At 42.1% G+C, this 16,380-nt stretch overlaps 1 protein-coding gene across 7 annotated transcripts in view; it reads left to right on the top strand.

The window, feature by feature from the left end:
- The window catches only part of LOC106847957 (hormone-sensitive lipase-like), a 56,435-nt gene that overhangs the window by 24,100 nt on the left and 15,955 nt on the right, over positions 1–16,380 (top strand). For 2 of the 7 annotated variants that reach the window (XR_011498727.1, XR_011498730.1), the window contains one exon: positions 8,355–9,166. The exons of 2 other annotated variants lie outside the window; for them this stretch is intronic. The gene's annotated coding sequence lies outside the window, so the exon portion shown is untranslated. Of the gene's footprint in view, positions 1–3,222; positions 3,465–8,354; positions 9,167–9,622; positions 9,787–10,691; positions 13,551–16,380 lie in introns of those variants that run through there. 3 more of the 7 variants (XR_011498725.1, XR_011498726.1, XR_011498728.1) reach the window with 3 other exon arrangements.

Here is a 16,380-nt window from a genome sequence, read left to right as displayed (position 1 = left end):
AGAGGTTATATCAACTTTGCCTGAGTATATTTTAAAATGTCTGACAGGGAATGCTTCCCCTATCCAAAATTATAAGACTAAGACCTATTGATAAAGTCCTAATGAAAACTGATTGGAGTTATAAGACTTGATGAAATTCAGATGAAATTTTGTAGAAAATTAATATATTTGTGTGCTTTATGTGAAGTGATTGTATCTCTTTTTGCATGATTTTATGGTAGATTGTATTGTGGGGATAAACAGTGCAACTCACTGGGGAAAGTTCCTGCTGCATGATTGTAAGACAGCATATAAATGTGCCCTTCAGACAAAGGTAATTGAACTTACAAAAGGAAGGTGAATAGGATTGCCTGAGCCCACAGAGTATGAGATAAAAACTAGAGACTAATATCAGATGCTAATAAAAAAAAAGATAATAAAAGCTTTTTTTTGTAAGAGCTTGGTAGACAAAGGTAAATTGGTCTAAGGTTAAATTGTACATTTAAACAAAAAGGGCCTTTGTTAAATTATTTGTGCAGACTTTTAGAGGTGTAATACATTGTCCTAATGTTTTAAAACAATAGCTGCAAAGTCCTTGTGCATGTATGTCTGTATGTATGTTATGTATGTGTGATATTTTATCTCCAGATGGCATGGCCAAAAATTAAGAGCTCTGTTTAAATTGGCTTAAAGTAAATGCTTACATTATTTCTAAATGTAATAGAAACTAACCCAAATGTCTTTCAAGTTAATGTGATATGAAATAATCTTTAGTAAATGAAAGCTTATTTAAGATGGTTGGTTTGATGAAAATGGACATGTCCTCAAAGTTACCAACGTTAGATATAATGCAGACATGTAGCCTGGGTTTGCTAGTTAAATTGTCACCAACTACTTGCCCCTAGGAACTCAAGGGTGGGTTTGGAAGCATTTAACTCTTTTTCCAAATTGTCTTTTTTCTTTTGTTATGTTAAGGAGATGCAATTACCAACCACCCTAAACCGGAGATACCTCACCACAAGATCTAAGCCTATGATCTTTGCCTTATTTTTTTTAACTTCTGTTTGCCATGGAGACCTTTATTATTTTGCATTTACATATGAATTTTTTTTATAATACTTAATTTTTTTCCATTTTATTTATTTTTTTTTTAATTGAGATTCATAAGAGTTCACATCATTATGAAATTTCAGTGGTACATTATTTCTTGTCTGTCACCACACAAGTGCTACCCTTCACTCCCTATTGCTACCCCTGCACCCCCTTCCCTGGTAACCACTGAACTATTTTCTTTTTCCATGTGTTTGTTTATATTCTGCATATGAGTGAAATCATATGGTGTTTGTCTTTCTTGGTCTGGCTTATTTCACTTACCTTTACCTTATTTTTAATGCTAAGACCTCTCCAAGAGGAGATTAGGCCTTCTTACCATAACCTACAGTGTATGTGGAAGCATGTTTTCCAACTGAGCCTGGGCAAGCAAATACCCACCTCTCCCTTTTGAATACTCATTTCCCATCTGAAATAAAAGGTCCCTGCTTCCCTTTTTTTGGAGAGCCATGACTTTGGAGATGATTCTGCATGGTCTCCTATTTGTTGCAAATATACTTTACTTTGTAAGACAACTACTTCTCGTGGAGAGCCTTATTTAACTTGCCATGAGGTAAACCCACTTTGTTTTTGGTAACACATTTGGTGACCATGAAAGGGCTTACTGTGTTGTGGTGCTTGTGCCCCTGACTTGATGTTGCTGCCCCATTGTGAGACCCAGCAGCTGCACCAAACACTTTGCTCGAAGGATCTCTCAATGGAGGTGAGTGGCGCCAACCCCATGGCACAGCTATGAGTTATTTCTTTAAGTCGTCTCATAAAGTTTGCCTATTGGAGCCTGGCTTTGAGTCCCCATCCAGAGGTAGCCTGGCTCAGGGGGTTGAGAGCCACCTATGGTTGGAAGGATTGCAAACCAGGCCACTCCAGAAGGACGAATGCTCAGTACGGGTGAAGGGGACCAATCTCTGTTCCCTAGTCAGGTGTTCGAGTTCCCTCTGGAGATTGAGTCTCCTCTGGAGTGATGAAGTGGGGGTTTGAGTCCCCCCCCAAAGTCACTGAGCCTGTCTTAGTGTTGTGCCTGTGATTGTAGGAGGGTTCCCCTTAGATGTGGTCAAACCCCCTCTGGAGTTGTTGAGTCTGTTTTTTGTTTGTTTCTTTGTTTGTTTTTGTCAACATTAACAATATTGTCGAGGATGTTTGGCATTAATCTTGTTTTTCCTCAGTCTAGCTTTCCCGGACTCCTAGGTCTCCTTTTTTTTTCTCTGCCCTCCCTATCAGTGGTCCCTGGGTGAAACCCAGCATCCACAAGATTTATTTCCTAAGTATTTAGTTTGGACTTAGCTAAACTTGGCCTGAGGAAACTTGGCCTGATCCTTGTTTCAGGCTATAGGGTGCTAAACCTCCTCTGCAAAAAACGTTTGGCATCTGCATCACTACTAAATGTATCAAGTTGCTCCTGGGAGTTTGGAAACAAATCATAAGAAAAGACTTTAAAATATGTGGAAGTAATCTCCATCCCAAAGGAGAGCCTGTTGGGTGGCATCCTCCAGAATTGGAAGTCTTTTGAGTATTCCCCATTGACCAGAGAGCAGATGAGCTTTGTATGTAACACAGCCTGGTTCTAATATTTACTGGAAGATGAGGGGGAAATGCCTAGAAAATGGGACCGTAAATGTCAATACCATAGTACATGTGGATCTATTTTGCAAAAGAACCAAGAAATGGGATGAAATCTCTTATGTCTAGTGCTTCATGGCACTATGTCTAAATGAAGGGTTAAGGATTAAATCTAAGACTTCAAAAATGCTTCTCATGTTACAAGATCTTTCTGACGAGGAGGACTTACTCCTCCAAATCAGGAAACGTGGGAATAAGGAAAGCCCACCTCAGAGTCCAACTTTCTCACATACTCCAGCTTTGGCCCCACCATTGGACCAGCTGGTGAGCCCTGGGAGACCTCCAGAGGCTGTAACAGGGCCAAACCCTTTACTGTCCCCCCTGAGCAATCCCTCCACAGGAAATTAGACTCTCCAGTAACCAATGGTCCTTCACCCTCCTCTTCCAGATGGTACAACCAGATTAGGAACCAGTTACAAACCTGGGATATATCCCCTAAGACAGGTGCCTGATGGTGAGGGGAGACTTATTAATGTGAACATCCCCTTTTCTACCTCTGACTTGTATAATTGGAAGGCACACATTAAAGGATTGAGAGCTGACCCAGAGGAATTCATAAACCTGCCACTCATAAGCCAACCTGGACAGATATCCAAAGCCTGTTAGCTACACTCCTTATGGCTGAGGAAATGTCGGCTGTACTGTTAAAAGCTAGAGAACAAGCACATAATGAATATGACCCAGGGTTTGCAGGCCTAGCGAACAGGCTGTACCAGAGACTGACCCTGCGTGGAATCCCAGTGACTCTGAGGATCATGAAAAAGAAGAGAAGAAGATGAAAAGGCAAGCCATCCTGTTAGCTGTGGCCCTCCAGTCTGCTCAAGGTAACCTGAGGAAGAGAAAGAAGATGCCATGGGTGAATGACCCTGGCCCCCACCAAGGGACCATAAAGCACAATGTTGAGGGCTAATCAGTGTGTACTGCAAACAGGAAAAGAATTAGCAGCAGGATTGTGCCAACTATCCCCAGAGAAGGAAGGGATTAAACAGGACCAAGCCATGGCACCGTCCCTTGACTACAGATGAGATGTGGCAGAGCTGTGGGGATCCCGTTGGCTCTAGGAGCCCTGGGAAACCTTGGAAGTAGGAAGAGAACATGTTAAAAATCTTGCTCCGTACTAGAGCCACATTCTCCATGTTGAATGCCCACAAAGAGAAACCTTTCTAAAGGAAAGTGTGATAAAAGAGGTATCAGGAAAAGTTGAAACCGAAAGGTCTCTGGGGCCCTTAACCTGTGAAATAAGATCTGGACGTACCAGAATGCCCTGTTCCCCCTTTAGGGAGGGACATGCTATCTAAGTTAGGTGCCTCAATAAGCTGGGAACGAGATAAAATAGAGATCTAAGTCCCCAAAAGCCAGGGAGTTGAGCTTATGGCCCTATTACAGGATACACCAGCATCTGAGAAGGAAGAGATTCCCCTAAATGTTTTAAGCTGAGTTAACTCAGAATTATGGGCACAAGGATAGGTGGGGCGAGCAGCTGGTGCCATGCCAGTAAAGGTAAAATTGAGGCAGATCACTGGCCCCTGGTAAAGTAATACCCCTTGAAGCCAGAATCCGTAAAGAGGAATCTAACCTGTAATCAGTAGGCTTTTAGAACAGGTATTGATCAGGCCATGGAGAGTCCCATGGATCACTCCCATCTTACCCATTAAAAGGCTGGGGACAGGGGAATATAGATTTGTTCAAGACCTTGGTGCTGCCAATGCTATACAGTACTGGATTTATAATAGTGAATATCTTCATTTTGTTTCTGGTGCAGAGCTCCTAAAACTCTTGTAATTTCCCATATGAGAGCCATAGAGGCAAATTTTTTAATAATTACTTTAGTCCTCAGTTCTTGAAATAATTACAGAGCAATAAAGGTGAAATGGGTGTCTTTTGTTATTCCTAACAAGCCCTTTTCAACCACATCTGAATTTATGTTATTAAGATGACTTTTGGAAATCCCCTAAGGATGGAGACTGGTTAACAGGGAAACCAACTGTGTGATTTGGGGGTTGGAGATTTCATCCCCAACCTCCTCCCCACACCTGCAGGGTGGGGAGAAGGGCCGAAGATTGGGTTCAGTTGCCAATAGCCAATGATCTAATCAACTGTGCCTATGTAATGAAGTCTCCATTAAAACCCAAAAGGATGGGGTTCAGAGAGCTTCCAGGTTGGTGAACATGTGGAGATTCCTAGGGGAGTGGTATGCCCAGAGAGGGTCTGGGAGCTCCATGTCCTTTCCCCCCATATTTTGCTTTATGCATCTCTTCCATCTGGCTAAGTAAAATGTTTTCCTGAGTTCGTTGAGCCACTCTATCAAATTAGTCAAACCCAAGGAGGGGGTTGTGGGAACCTCTGATCTGTAGCTGGTTGGTCAGAAGCAGAGGTGATAACTCTGGACTTGCAATCGACATCTAAAATAGAAAGTTAAGGGTAATCCTGTGGGACTGAGCCCTTAAACTGTGGAATCTGATTCTATCCGCAGGTAGATAGTGTCAGAATTGAGTTAAGTATGTTAAACTTCCTAGCCAGTAAGGGATATAAAGTGTCTAAAAGGAAGGCCCAAATAATCCAGAGAAACTGTAAACTATTTGTGGTTCATCGTTTCAAGGGAACAATGCAGGCTTCCTCAAGAGAGGAAAATGGTAATATGTCTACTTGCTTTGCCAAAAACTCGTTGGCAGCTATGAGGATTATTGGAGATGGCTGACTTTTGCTGCATTTGGATCCCTAACTTTGGATTAATTGCTAAGCCTTTCAATGATAAACTACAGGGGCCAGAAGTGACCCTCTTTGAATGGGATAAGCTATGTTACCAAGCTTTCAATAAGATTAAAAACTTGCTAATGGAAGAGCTTGCACTGGGCTTACCAGACCTGAACAAAACATTTGACCTATATGTTCATGAAAGACAGTGTTAGGAGTACTAACCCAATTGTTGGGACCTCTAAAAGAGTGGTAGCCTATTTCTCAAATCAGATAGACACTGTGGTAAAAGGATGGCTCCCAAGCTTAATAGCTGTAGCTGCCACCTGCCTCTTAATCAAGAAAGCAGAAAAAGTGACCATGGGCCAACCTACAATGGTGGACCCCCCATCAAGTCTCTAGTCTACTAGAGACTAAAGGATATCTATGGTTATCCCAAAATAGAATACTACAATATTAAGCTATACTGCTAGATTCCTCTCAGATTTCTTTAAAACCCTGTCATCCCTTAAACCAAGCTAATCTTCTCCCTGATTCCAGTGGGCCTATTTAACCATGCTTGCCCAGAAGTGATTGACCAGGTTTACTCTAGCCACAGAGATCTCCAGAGTGAGCCATTGCCTAATGCAGAGGAAGTGTGGTTTGTAGACGGAAACAGCTTCAGGAAGAATGGACAAAGAAGAGCAGGTCATGTGGTAGCGTCCCTGCATACAAACATAGAAGCCGTGGGGCTGACGTCAGGCACCTCAGCTCAAAAAGCAGAAATAATTGTGTTAACCATAGCTTTGAAACTTAGGGGGAAAATAATAATAATAACAATATACATGGACTCTAAATATGCTTTCTCTCTAATTCATGCTCATGGAGTCATTTGGAAAGAAAGAGGACTTCTTAACAGCAGCAGCAAAGAAATTAAACATGGGCCAGAGATCCTTAAACTGCTAGAAGTGGCACAGGGCCCTCAGGAAGTAGCTGTGGTCTATTGTAAAGGGCATAAAGGAGGAATCAGAGGCCGTAAAAGGGAATAACTTGACAGATGCAGCTGCAAAAAGGGCCACTATATCAGGAGAGCTTCTCCAATTACCATTAATTCCCACTCTACCCTTCTATGAATTTACACCAGTGTATTCCCCTCATGAAGTAAGGGAAGCCACTATACAGGATTACCAGTGGTCCCTAATAGTCAAGGGCTGGATGATAAGCCAATGAGGGAAGATTTGGATCCCCAAACAAGCAGCTTTGGGGCTCCTTAAGAGTGCACATGATTCTACCCATTATGGAAAATAAAATTTATACCTATGGCTGATGAAGGTCATAAGCACCCCAGGCATAAAAGAACTTATTGAAAAAATAAGTGGACAATGTGTTTACTGCCAGAAGGATCATATACAAACCAGACGTCCCACAACTCCCCTCTTGAATATTCATTCCCCATGTGAAATAAAAGGTCCCTGCTTCCCTTTATTCTGGGACACCATGACTTTGGAAATGATTCCTCATGGTCTCCTATTTGCTGCAAATATACTTTACTTTATGAGACAACTAATTCTGGTGGAGAGTCTGACTTAACTCGTCAGGAGGCAATCCACTTTGGTTTTGGTAAATAAGCTCATGTTATCCCTGTTACAAATTTGTCAGCATAATAACTTAAAATGATAGCTGATCTTGTCCAATGTCTCATGAACTTTTCTCGGGTAATCTAAACATAATTGTTGGGAACAAACAATTTAGATGTGAACAGGATAAGAGTTTAAACTTTGAATAACAATTATATTTATGACATGTATTTAATAACTTCCAAAATCTCTTTAGTAACTTGAAACTTTGAAATTTTGCTCAATTAAATAATGGAAAATTCATTGAATATTTACATTATTTCTAAACAAGATAAAATAGTAGACATCAATTTCTAAATATAAGTTTACCTACATTTATCTTATTACAGAGAAACTAAAGGGTGTTTGGGTCTATTGGTAAACATGTCTTGTGTTTTATTCAAAGATTTTACTATAAAGTAACATGTTTCTAAAACTTATAAAAAGTGTTTGTAAATTTGTCAAGCTACAGAATGATAATGTAAAAGACACTTTATAATTGCTTACTTCTTAGTTTTTACATAAAAATTAAAGTTTCTAAGGATTAAAAATTGTAATATGTGATTAAAGCTACTAGAAATTAATAAGGAAAACGTATTTGTATTCAGGGAAAGTAAGATGTATGTTTTCAGTAAAGAAAGTATAAAGAATGAAAATGTTTTTGTTTTGTTAAGAAAGATAAATTTGTCCAAAAGTACTAGAAGGGAATAAAGAAGGCATGAGACAAATTCTAAATGCAAAAATATTTGTGAAAAAAATTTTTTTGAGAGTTTTGCCATGATCAAGTTGGCCAAAATTAAAATGAATTTAATTAAATAAATAAGTTTTAATATCAAAAGTAAGCTAATGCAAAATTAGAATTTGTTTTTTCCTCTCTCTTTTAAAAGGATGATTTTCTCAAGCTTTTAGTCTTCTCTTGGTAAAGAGATTATGAAAAGTTTTTTGCTTTGAGTAGTGTACCAGAGGGGTAAGGATTTGGCATTTTATCAAAATAAATTTCCTATATTATTTTTATCAAGTCTTTAATCACAGCTACTAAGGTTTTTCTTACAGCTATTTATTCCTCTGCATTCACCTAAAATTCTTTAATTGTCACCATGGTTAAAGGGATAACTAAACATTGTTTCATAGGGACCTATGATATTGTGTGGGTAAATGTTATTGATGTAAGTGCTTTAAAAATTATATAAGATTCCAAAAATTCTAATCCGTCCTGGTTGTCTGTCATAATTCTAGTTATTATCTTAAAGTGTTGTGTGTCACAGAAATAACCAAATTTCTTTGTCAATTTTAAGTCTTTTGTCATTTACAGACAGTTATTGTTTTACTCTGATGCTTTTGTAAATGTTTCATCTTCAGAGAGATTCATGGAAAGGACTCTGACATTTACTCTGGAATGCAGGGTTCTGATAAACTTTCAGATTGTACACTGAACTGAGTAAGAAATTACACAACTCTAATGGAGAAACTGATGACTTCATGAAACTGCTAACAGAAGATCAAGATCAAAAATTGAGTATATGGGACTGAATGAACTGATGAAGATGATTATAAATCTTATCACTTTTCATTTGAAATATTGCTGATTTTTTATGGATTTTTTTTTTCAGATTTAAGGAAACCTTTATCTCTTCTCTTAAGCTAACCATGACTTATAGCAATTTGGTAAATTATACTTTTGTAAACAGAATTGAAACATTTATCTTTTTCTCCCTACCTGATCCCTCCAGAATTTGGAAACTTTAATGAGTAAGAATTGTTATTTTCATGGCAATATAGTTATTTGCATAAGTTCAGTAAGAATCTGTTCTCAGAAGACTCAGGAAGAACATTTGATCTTCTCCCAAACTGCCTAAAAAAATTTAACATAGAATGGCTGTTCCAGGAAGGAGCTAATATCGTAAGATACCTATAGTATAGTATAAAATAGGTGTGATAAAAAGGCACCAACAAGCCCATTTTTGGCCCAGAAAAACTTGTTTAACAAACATTTGCATTTCCATCTCCCTGTAAATTGTCTTCCTCTCATCTAAAACCCCAAACAACATCCTCCTTGTCTTTAGCTGAAGATATTTAAACTAACAGCCTTGGCCACATGATCGAGTTACCTAATTTTCCTGAATTCCTCCCATGTATACATGTTATAAAGCTTTGTTTGATTTTCCCCTGTTCTTCTGTCTCATGTCAATTTAATTCATAGCCCAGCTAGAAGGACCTAGAGTGGCTAGAGGAATTCTCTTCCTGCCTGACACACCCCTGTGACAAGAGGTCCTGGTGTAGCTCTGGGGCTCATCCTTTGAAGGGAAAAGCCAGACGGGGATGAGAGAGAGGGAGGATGACTGTGTACCCCCACCCTGAGCTATAGGGACTGCTCAAGACATGATGCCCCAGGCTTGTGCTTGTCCAAAAAAGGGCGCGTGTGTGTGCATGCACATATGCATGTGTATGTGGTGGGGAATCACTGCTGAAGAAGGCAGAGGACTCAGTAATTCCCAAGGAACAAAATATACATAGAATGGAAAGAGAAAGAAGGGGACAAGGGAGGCTGGAATAGGGGAGGGAGGAGGAGGGACCTGGGCAGTGACCCCGCCCCCAGCCCAAATGATGATGGAAGCTCTCCTGCCCAGGAGGAGGCTCAGCACATAGCAAGGAAGGGCAGCAGTGCTTGTGAGCCTTTCTGGGGCAGAAGCTCTTCTCACAGAGGGAAGGTCAGAGCAGGCAGCAGACGCCATGGAGACCCCTTCAGCCACCGCCCACAGAGGGCGCATCCTACATGGGCTCCTGCTGGCAGGTGAGAGGGGACAATTTCCTGAGGGTGGGCAGGAGATGGAAGAACCTTCTGGGGTCTCCTGGGGAGGACGGGGTTCTGAGAGGGGACAGAGGTCTTCTATTTGGACACGATGGGAGAGGACATGGGAGCAGAGTAGGATGGGTGGAGGGCATTCAGCAACAGGAAAATCTCATGATCTGGAAGTGGTGAGGGGTATAAAAACTTCAATTGCTATACCTTTCCTGGTTAGATATCACTGACCCATAATATTTGAAATTTGATGATAATGCTAATAATTTATTAGAGGATGACAGCAGAAAAATCTTAACTAGGGGCACTAAATATTGTCCTTACCCACCACTCTTAGAAATTGGCAAATAAACTCCAGGATATGGAGGGCCCTAGGAACGCTTGTTCATTCATCCACAGGTGTTTGGAGCCTGTTCCAGGCACTGGGGGAACAACAAGATCAGAATGGTCCCTATCCTCAGGAGCTCACATTCTCTGGGGATGAGGAGAGAGAAGCAAAGAGATCTAGAATGTGATGTCAGGGACTGACATTGTCATGAAGGGAACGAGCAGGGAAAGGTCAGAAAATGAAGACAGAGGATGTTTAGAGCAGGTGGTAGGGAAGGAATCTCTCAAAGATGCCCCTGAGAGTGAGCAGGGTGCTGAGGTCAGGGAGGGAGTGAGCCAGGCAGACACCTGGGGAAGAGTATTGGAAACAGAGGAAATAACAAGATCAGAGGAGCTGCAGTAATGGTGTTCATGCTGCTGACCTTGACCAGTAGACACACTTACACACACACACACACACAAACTCCAAGTCTAAGACATGAAGAGACCCACTCAGGACCCAAGGTCTCATCTTTCCATCCCAATACATATGTCCAAATATTGATTGATCTCTCTCTCTTCCCTCCTAGTCTCACTTTTAACCTTCTGGAACCCGCCCACCAGTGCCAGAGTCATTGTTGAATCGTTCCCTCCTGATGCTGCTGCAGGGGATAAGGTTCTTCTCCATGTCTCCCATCTGCCTGAGAATCTTGCAGCCTATATCTGGTACAAAGCGGACAGAGTAGATCCCAAACATCAGATTATATCATATATAATAGACACATCAGAAATTATCCCAGGGCCGCTGTACAGCGGTCGAGAGAGAATCTATGATGATGGATCCCTGCTGCTCCAGGACACCACCCAGAAGGACACAGGATACTACACCATACAAGTCATAAAAAAAGATTACCTAATTGATGTAGGAACTGGACTGCTCCATTTAGACTGTGAATGATTCCTCTCTGACCCCTGGGTGGTGGGTGGGGTGAATTCTACTTCACACGTGCAGGACTGACGGGCCTGGACTGTGCCTACGTCTCCCTCTGTATTACAATGCATGTTGAGATTTGGGAACACTTAGTGCAGGACACAAACAGTAGAGAAAAACTTCAAAAGATTGGAATCCAGACCCTCTAAACTTTCCCTGCAGAGAGAAGGCCCAATCTGTTGAGAATAACTCAGCAAAGGGAGATGAGTCTCAGTCCAGCCCCCCTGGGACCATCCTCATGACCATGGCCTTGAGGTAGATCCTGCAGGGCTTGGTCAGAGCCTGGCCTGGGGGCTCCCTGGGATCCTCACAGAGAACCTAAGCCTTGAGAAGTCCCTGCCTGGACACCTGTCCCAGGGCTTCTGACACCAGTGACCCTGGTGAGCCTGCGCAGGGTTGAGTTTTGGCCTCCTGGGCACGGCTGACTGGGAGCAATGATTTCTTGACTGCTTGAGTCTCAAGGCTCCTGAGCCAGCCACCAGCCATGGCTCAGCACTAAGAGCCACATCTGGTCAAGGGCAGAGGCTGATCCTTTACCTGAGTCTCAGCGTGAAGAGCACAGGTGGACAAGGTCCCCAGGCCATTAGCCAACTGCCCTGGGCCCTCAGGAGACTCCAGAGGAAGGTCAGTGTCCCCAGGGGAGGCACAGGGGAGAGATTATGCTGCTGGCAGCCCCTCATACACCAGGGGTCAGGCTCAGGGGCATTGTCTCTCTTGAATGAAACAATAACAGATGCCACTTATTTGGGCAGCTCTTCCCTACCAAGATTTAGGTCAGGTACTATAAATATTTTAAGGTTAACCAACTGACAACCTGGCAACCAAATATTTATCCTACTTTATTGAGTGGAAACTGAGACACAGGGAGATACTACCTCTAGATGGGAGTCACACAGACCATGAGTGGCAGATCAGTCACAGGAGGTCTGTCTGCACCCACAGCCCCATCCTCCCCTCCACCCGGGTACATTAATTAGGTATGTGGACCCCAAGACAACTGTCACTTCAGATCCTTTCTTCTTAAGCATCCCCAGCACAGAGGGAGACATTCTGATCTGGGGAGTGAGAGCAAATGGAGAATTCATCCGTGTTTACTCAAGAACCAAATTACCGGCATCAACAATCAGAGTCAGTGCACGAATGTCCAGGCCACCCCCTCAGGTGGCCAGTCCACACCTCCCTGCACTGGACTTGATATCACTTGTTTCCTGATGTGTTAGGGTCACTCTTACTGGAATGGAATGTAAAGGAAAGACTTTGCCATCTCACTCTCTACTTTACCCCTGCAGCCAGTACAGGGCCCATTTGTAACAAACTCTCAATTGCTTTTGATGAAGCAGGAAAGAATGAATGAATGAATTTATTTATTAATGATCCAAATTCTCTTCAAAGACTGGAACCTGGATGCAGAGTCCTTGGAATTTTCTCCACAAGGACAGGTTCTCTGACCCTCCGGGGGCTGAAGCCCGTGTCTCAGACGTTTCACTGCTCTCTAGAGAAATACTCCTTCCCACAGTTGGTCGGAGACCCTGGGGTATTAACCATAATTTTCACATATGGAAGAATTTTAACTTCTCAAATTTCTATCTCATAACCACCAAACACAGATGATCCATGAGAGCCAGATTTGCAACAAGTTCAGAGATAAAAGAGACCTTAAAGACCAAGGGCAGAGGTCAGGTTCTGCTGCCAAAGCCAGGAAGCTCCTGCCTGTCCCCTCACTCTTTTCTGGATCATTCTTTGGACTCTATCATTTATTGGGTCACTGGCTCATGTCAGTCACAGTCACCCAGGAAGATCTGATCCACATCTTTGCCCTGAGCCCTGAGTACTCATCTGACTGCCTCCCTTGCTCCTGGTCCTCATGCGTTATTTGTGCTCAAACCACAGACCCACCGTTGCCCATCTCTAGGAGAACCTTGAAAATGGTGCCTCAGAGAAAACTCACCTCCCTGGGTGATGGAAGTGTGTGCAGTGGGAAGGAATCAGCCCTGGTTGGCCAGACAATCATCTGGTCAGTGAAGAACCAGCAAAGGCGTGGAGGGCAGGGTTGGGAAGTCTCTCTGATTCTTCTCTTTTATCTTTTCAAGACCAAACCCTGCTAACATATTGACACTTGAGAAAGTCCATGCTTTCTCTCAGACATAGAGCCAGCGGCCTTACTTTCTCTGAGCGCTCTGATCCTCATGCCTTTGTCTTGAGATATACAAACCTGCCTTATTCTTTCAAGGACTCAGGTTGGCTGAGTGGTGAGAGATGCCAATTCTGATTTGCCCATTTTTCAATCAAGTTATTTAGTTTTGCTGCTCTGGTTGAGTTTAGCAGTTCTTGGTATATTCTGGATATTAACCCCTATTGATATATAATTTGAAATTTAGTTTCTCCCATTCATAGGTCACCTTTCACGCTGTTGATTGTGTGCTTTAATGTAATAAAGGTTTTCATTTTGATGAAGTCCAATTTATCTATTTTTTGCCTTTTTTGCCTCTGTGCTTAATGTCACATTCAAGAAATCACTGCCGAATCCAATGTCATGAAGATTTCCCCCATATTTTCTTCTAAGAGTTTTATAGTTTTAGGTTTTACTTTAGAATTTGATCCATTTTGAGATAATTTTTGTGTATGGTGGAAGGGAATGTCCAACCTCATTCTGATATCCAGTTTTCCAGCTTGTTTATTGAAAAGACTGTCCTTTCTCCACTGAATCATCTTGGCTCCCTTGTCAAAATCGTCTGATCACATGATCGAGGATTTATTTCTGGATCTCTATTGTATCCCATGGTCTATACTGTCTGTGTTTGTGTCAGTGCCACATTGTTTTTGATTCTTTAGCTCTATGGTAAGTTTTGAAATCAGAAAGAGTGTGTCCTCCAATTTTGTTCTCCTTTTTAAAGATTGTTTTAATTATTCAGGGTCCCTTGAATTTTAGGTTGGGTTTGTCAATTTCTGCAAAAGTTTCATTGGGATTTTGATAAGGATTATATGAAATATCATATGGTTTGGGGTATATTGGCATCTTAACCATATTCATTCTTCCCATACATGAACATGGATGTCTTCCCATTATCATGTCTTCTTTAGATTCCTTCAAGACATTTGGGAGTTTTCAGTGTACACGTCTTTACACTCCTTGGTTAAGTTTATTCCTAAGTATTTTATACTCTTTCATGCTATTGAAAATAGAATTGTTTTCTTACTTTCTTTTTTAGATTGTTCATCATTATTGTATATAAGTGTAACTGACTTTGAGTATTGATTTTGTTTCCTGCAACTTTGGTAAATTTGTTTATTGGTTCTAACACTTTGTGTTTGTGTGTATGTGTGTATGGAATCTTTAGGGTTTTCTACATAGAAGATTATGTCTTCTGATAAAAGAGATCATTTTTCTTCTTCCTTTCCAATTTAGATGCCTTTTATTTCTTCCTCTTTCCCCATTGTTGTGGCTAGGACTCCTGTACTATATTGAATGGAAGTGGTGAAAGCAGCGTCCTTGTCTTGTTCATGATCTTAGAGGAAAGTTTTCTGTGTTTCACTGTTAAGTATGACGTTAGGCTTTTCCTTTATGGCCTTTGTTATATTAAGTAGTTTCCTTCTATTCCTAATAGTGCCTGTCTTTTGTTAAGACTGTAACCACTTCTCTCTAGAGATTTCCTTTGCTGTGATATTCAATCCCCAGGCCAGGAAGAAAAAGTCCTCGTCAGAGTAAGAAATCGTTTAGATTAGAAGCTGTTCAGGTCCTAAGCTCTGAAGACTGGGAGGGATAATCCTCATTCACTAATAAATTGTTTAACAGGAAGTAAATGCCTTCCCACTTTATGTAACATTCCCTTGGCCCCAGAGATGGACAGGGCTGGCAAGCCTGCCTTCCCCAACACACACGAAAGTGTATATAGAGAATGTGGCCTGATCTTTTCTGAAGTCAAAGAAAGTTCTAGGAAAGAATCAATGAAAGTTGATGAGAGAAAATTCCCCCTAGTGATGAGGGTGTAGGATACGTGGGATGAGAAGAGGTTCCTGGTGCTCATAATGCAGAGATGTCCAGGGACACTGATCAGGGGTCAACCAGGGGTGACATAGGGGTCATATGGGGAGGTGCAGCCCTTCCCTAACAGATCGTTCCCTGAACAAAGACACTCATCCTTCTACAGGGGCCAGGGCCATCATCTGCATCACCTTTACAGAGTGACTGAGATCTCTGAGGAAGGAGTGTGGCGCCAGGCCCAGGCCCACTCTCGGTCTGTCACCGCCTCTGTTTCTCCACAGAGCCAGTGTTAAAGCCCTTCATCCGAGTCAGCATAGGACACAAGGACCCCAGTCACAGAACATAAGGACCCCATGGATCTGATCTGCCTCACAAATGACACTGGGATCTCCATCCAGTGTTTCTTCAATGACCAGAGTCTGCAGCTCACAGAGAGAATGACGCTATCCCAGGACAACAGCACCCTCACCATAGAATGTGTCAGGAGGGAGGATGCTGGGGGTTATCAGTGTGAGGTCTCCAACCCGGTCAGTTCCAGCAAAAGTGACCTTCTCAGGTTGGATGTGAGATATGAGCCTGGCCCTCTGGCTCTCTTACCCTCATCTATCTTATTAAACTCTGAATAGATTCCTTTTTCTTACCTGTAAAATGATAGTTCTGAAACACTTTTCAAGTAGAGTTGTAATCGTCAATGTGACGGTGGAAATGCCATAGAAGACTTGCATTGAGTCAGTAAACGCAAAACAATGTGAACTGACTTTGTCATTATTGTTGGCTTAAGGTCACATTCCACTCCAGATCCCAGCTCTTGTGGGTCTCACTGGCACCATCTCCACAGTGGAAGGACAGGCAGTGGTTGTGCAATGAGGGGTGGGAGCACATGATAAGCTCTCAGGAATCACAGCTCTATCCCTCCTCCAGGGGGAGGCGTGGATGGCACCAGGACTATGACACAGACAATGGGAATAGATAGGAGGACATCCATGTGGATTTCAACACTGATCTCTTTCTCCCCATCTGATTCCTCTCAAAGAATTCCTGAAGTCTTTCTGAGTATCCTTATTTTCATGGCAATAGACTTATTGTGTAGGATCAGTACAACCCTGTCCTCCTTGTTACTAGAATATCAATAGAAAACTTGCTGGTAGACCCTCAGCTCTGAGTCAAATGTCCTAGTGGAAGACGATGCCCATGGGATCCGATATGACCCACACTTTAAGGAGCTAAGGTTGACTTGATGGGTATTTTGGGGATCTAGAGAAGAAAAGACGTCACTCAAAGCTGTAAAGACTGCAAGTGAGTCCTG

This window comes from Equus asinus, chromosome 26, assembly GCF_041296235.1.
Source record: "Equus asinus isolate D_3611 breed Donkey chromosome 26, EquAss-T2T_v2, whole genome shotgun sequence".
Taxonomy (NCBI): domain Eukaryota; kingdom Metazoa; phylum Chordata; class Mammalia; order Perissodactyla; family Equidae; genus Equus; species Equus asinus.
The sequence above is the reverse complement of the archived record's forward strand: the minus strand, read 5'-3'. Positions and strand labels throughout refer to the sequence as shown.